The following is a 4,660-nucleotide window of genomic DNA, read 5'->3' as shown; positions in this document are numbered from 1 at the left end:
TTACACATATATTAGAAAATAAAGCATTAATATCTTAATTTCTGAAAATAGACTCCAAATACATAGAATTTGAAATAATATTTTAAAGACTAATGTTATGTTCTTTAGGAACATGATAGATAACAAAAATGAAATGAGCAAACATATTTATCTCTTGACTACATATTCTACTTTCTTTTCCTGGGCTTGTAGGTAGGTAGCTCTGTGCAAGGCTGCTAGATTATGGATTACACACATCTCACCAATGGTTCCCAATACAGAGGTATAGACACACACTCACATCTACATGCCATACACTTGCAGGTTCTGAGATTTTATTTTATTTTATTTTATTTTATTTGTGGACTTGGAACAGGCCAGTGAGCAGAAGTACTATTTTATTTTATTTTATTTTATTTTATTTTATTATTTTATTTCAGTTTTCCCAAAGGTCTGGTTCTTATTTCTACATGAAATGTACTCGCTAAATCACGCTGGACCTCTACCTTGTGCAGTTTTATGCATTCTAAATGATGACAGCAGGGCCTGGCCATCCCCTAAGAACAATGTTCTTATTCCAGGATGCTGACGCCAAGCAACAGGAGTCCTGAAGCTGCGTCTGACTCGAGCTTGTCAAGCTTCCCAAGCTGTTGTTTTCCTTGCCTCCTCACTGTCCTGGGGGCTGCCTGATTGTCCTCTGGAAGCTTGCACCATTGATTCCTGTTTCTTTACTGTGATGCTCTCCCTGGGTGGGAGAGGGGTTTGCACAGACGGTTCTAATGAGGGTAATGTACAGAGCTTTTTCAAAGATGTGTGTGGAGCAGGGAGGAAGCATTAGGGGTGCCTGAATGAATTGTTTAATCTGCCTTTCCTATTAGTCCACTTGCTGCATGCCCCATTCCCTTGAGAGGTGTGCAGTGACATGTTGGTGTTTGGGGTTGTCAGATTGGTATTTTATAGAGTCCTAGTTTAAGGGTGGGGGAAGGACTCCACCTTTTTCCGGAGACATCAAGACAGAAGGAAGAAAAAAGAAAATATTGTAGAAATGTTACAAATGGCCCAATAATTTGATAATTCTAAACTTAAATGCATTCACCCATATGTTTACATGTATATGTACGTTATGATGCTTCTCAGTTAGCAAAGCGACACTAGTAGACAGGGGACTTATTTATTCTGGATAGCCCAGTCTACAGTCCATGGATTCCGTATTAATTAGAATCATTGTGTTGTTTTGCCTCTGTATTTTGTGAAAAGAATACTACATTAGAGGGAGACAGAGAGAAAGTGAGAAGGAGCTACTAAGAATGAAAAAAGGGAGCAGCAGTTCCTTAAATGAAAACAAAATTCCTTTAACACAAGTTACGTGCTACTGAAAATATACTGCTGCAGTTGAGATGCAGATTAAAGTCCTGTTTTATTTATTTTAAAGCCTTTCAGACAAGCCATCAGTCAGCAATGACAGAGAACATGAAAATGTATAAGAATAAATTGGGCTTTAATTTTTCTTGACTAAGTATAGACATTCATCATAACTAATGCATTCATAATAGTATAGTACTCTTTTATTCCCCTTCTACTTCGTAATCTCATCTATTTTGTTATGTGTCTTAAACCTAATTAGAAAGCAAATGGTAATGGCAATATTTCTTTTGAGCAGTATTGGTGAAACCTATTGCAATTAAAGCTATGGCAAAAGTTTATGCAAAAAGAGTGCCATGTTTTTGCTAAATAGTGTGTGAAGTCCTCCTACTTGTGATACCCAATTAATGATGTCACGCTTGCAACAGCAGCATCTGTGCACACTCAACACTCTAATGGGCAGCTCCTACAGGACTAATGCATTTTAATTGATGGTGTTTAGCGTGGCTTCTGGTTCCTCTCTCACATGAGAAGCTGTGCCCTTCTGCTCTCCTGTCCCCAAATGCGCTGGCTCTCTGCTGGGGAACTCACAGTACAGATGGTCAACAAAAGGTGAAGATGGCCAGGACTTTAGCTATCAGTCTCCTTTTCAGCCAAGATAAAATCTGAATTACTAATCAGCTTTTCCTGCCCCTGCAACTCACTCTTACTCCAAGCCCAAGCTGTTTACGTTTGGACTTAATGTTAATCTCTCCCTGTCAAATGGCTTTATCAGTCTCTTTTGATTTAAAACACACCTTCTTAACTAGCAAATTGGGGCTGATCCATTTTAGTTCCTCACCATCAGCAGATCATTTCAAATACAAAATGTTGTTCCCTTGGGGGAATTGCTCAAGCCTGGTTAAATTTCACCTCTGCTATGATCTAAAATGGGAAGAAAAATACTTGAACACAATAGAACTAAATGCCAGATCATGTGTGCTTCACATGAATCTGAATAGTGCATCCTCTATAAAATTGTTATCAATGTCACTGTGTTTAGTTCTTCACAAATAGCGCATTTGGACTTCAGAGTTTTCTGAATAAGGTATCCTTAGTTCTACTTTGATAAGAAGTCAGCTATATTTTGTTTGTTTGTCCTTTTTGTTCATTAGATTCCACATATAAGTGAAATCATACAGTATTTGTCTTTCCCTGACTGGCTTTTTTCACTTAACATAATACTCTCCAGGTCCATCCATGCTATTGCAAAAGCTAAGAATTTTTTTTTTTTCTTTTATATGGCAAGTAGTATTCCATTGTGTAAATGTACCACCGTTTTTTAGCCATTCATCTACTGGTGGACACTTGGGTTGCTTCCAATTCTTAGTTATTGTAAATAATGCTGCCATGAAAATAGAGGTGTATATATTCTTTTGAAACAGCGTTTCAGGTTTCTTCAAATATATTCCCAAAAGTGGAATTGCTGGGTCATAAGGAAGCTCCATTTTTTTTTGATGAAACTCCATAATGTTTGCCACAGTGGCTGGAACAATCTGCATCCCAACAATAGTTCAGGGGGGTTTCCTTTTCTCTACATCCTTGCCAACTCTCATTGTTTGTTGATTTATTGATGGTAGCCATTCTGACAGGTGTGAGGGGCTAACGCATTGTGGATTTAATTTGCATCCTTCTGATGATTAGTGACATTGAACATTTTTTTCATATGTCTACTGGCCATTTGTATGTCCTCTTTGGAGAAGTATCTGTTCAGGTCCCTTGTTCATTCTTCTAAATTAGATTGTTTTGTTTTTGTTTTGTTTTTGTGTTGAGTTGTACAAGTTTTTTACAAATTTTGGATATTAAATCCATTATCAGAGGGGAAAAGGGTGGGGGAGGAAGAAGAGGGGATAAATGGTGACTGAAGGAGACTTGACTTTAGGTGATGAACACACAATACAATATACAGATGATGCATTAAAGAATTGTATACCTGAACCTACATAATTGAGTAACCAATGCCACTCCAATAAATTCAATAAAAATAAAAGAAAAAACTCAGGTATAGAGGAAAGAATACATGAAATGATATACCCTTTCACTGCATTGATCTTATGATATCAATGCTTATATCATTTTTGTTACTAAAGAAACTTTTAAAATCAAGTACAACAGTTCAACACATAGGCTGTGGTTGTAAAGAAAGACACTATCAGTGTATAACTCCCAGCTTTATAGTGTTCAAAACTTCTGAGACTGGAGTCCTTAGGGATAGAAAAGGGTCAATTTTGACTTAGAAGGGAGCAGAAAATTGACTACACTCTGCAGGCCAATTACAAAGAGTGCATCTTTAGTTTTAAAGACAACCAAGAGCTGTTCTGTGTGGCCACCCAGAGGGAAGTGTCACAAAGTTCTAATGAGATGCTGTTAATTTTGAGTGATATTCATTCAGTGCAGTCTTCTTTCTGCATTAAGGGGAAAAAGAGACATGAAATTTCACTGCCTTAAATCATGATCCTAGTATTGGTTTCTAGGCAACCACAATAACAGAATGTAAAAAAAAAAAAAATGAAGCTTTGGAAAATTTCTTTTCTGAATAAAATACATATTTTTGCCTTTCAGTCAGTTTTTCCCCATTTCATATTCTATAATGGTGTATTTCTAAATCTGAGCCTTAAATTAAAAAAAAACAAAAAAACCTCAAAGTAAATGCCATGTGCTACTACTTACTTTATGCTCTAAGACACCTTCTCTTAAATCAACTTAATAAGATTAAGATGCTAAAACTCTGTAGATGTTAAGAATTAGATATTCTTACAGATATATGTAAAACTGTTTTTTCTTGGTGGTAGAGATTAAAAAACAATAAAACTAATGTTGCAAGACTAAACAAAGGAATAAAAGTAAAGCAATTAAATAGCTACATAGCTACTTTAACATGAACACATTGTAATGTTGAAAGGTACCTCAATGGCACACAAATAGCATGCCAGATAACAGCACCTGTCTGACTGCTAGAAGGGAATTCTATAAAGTGGACAGCTTAAACAATAAGCATGTATTGCCCACAGTTCTGGGGCTTGGAAGTGCAAGATCACCTAGTTGGCTGCTTCAGTTTCCACTGAGAAACTTGGCTTGCTGTGTCTACACAATGTGAAGACAAAGAACTAGCTCTCTGGTCTCTTCATATAGGGGCACTAAGCCTATCACGAACTCTCCCAGGTAGAATTGTCTTCATGCCCTCACCTAAACATAATTACCCCAAAGGTCCCTCCTGCAAATACCCTTATAAGGGAAATTCTAAAGTTTTTACTTTGGGTGTTCTAATTTCTGAAAGAGA

This window comes from Myotis davidii, unplaced genomic scaffold (genome assembly GCF_000327345.1).
Source record: "Myotis davidii unplaced genomic scaffold, ASM32734v1 scaffold488, whole genome shotgun sequence".
In the NCBI taxonomy this organism is placed as follows: Eukaryota; Metazoa; Chordata; class Mammalia; order Chiroptera; family Vespertilionidae; genus Myotis; species Myotis davidii.
Note: the sequence above shows the minus strand (reverse complement) of the source record.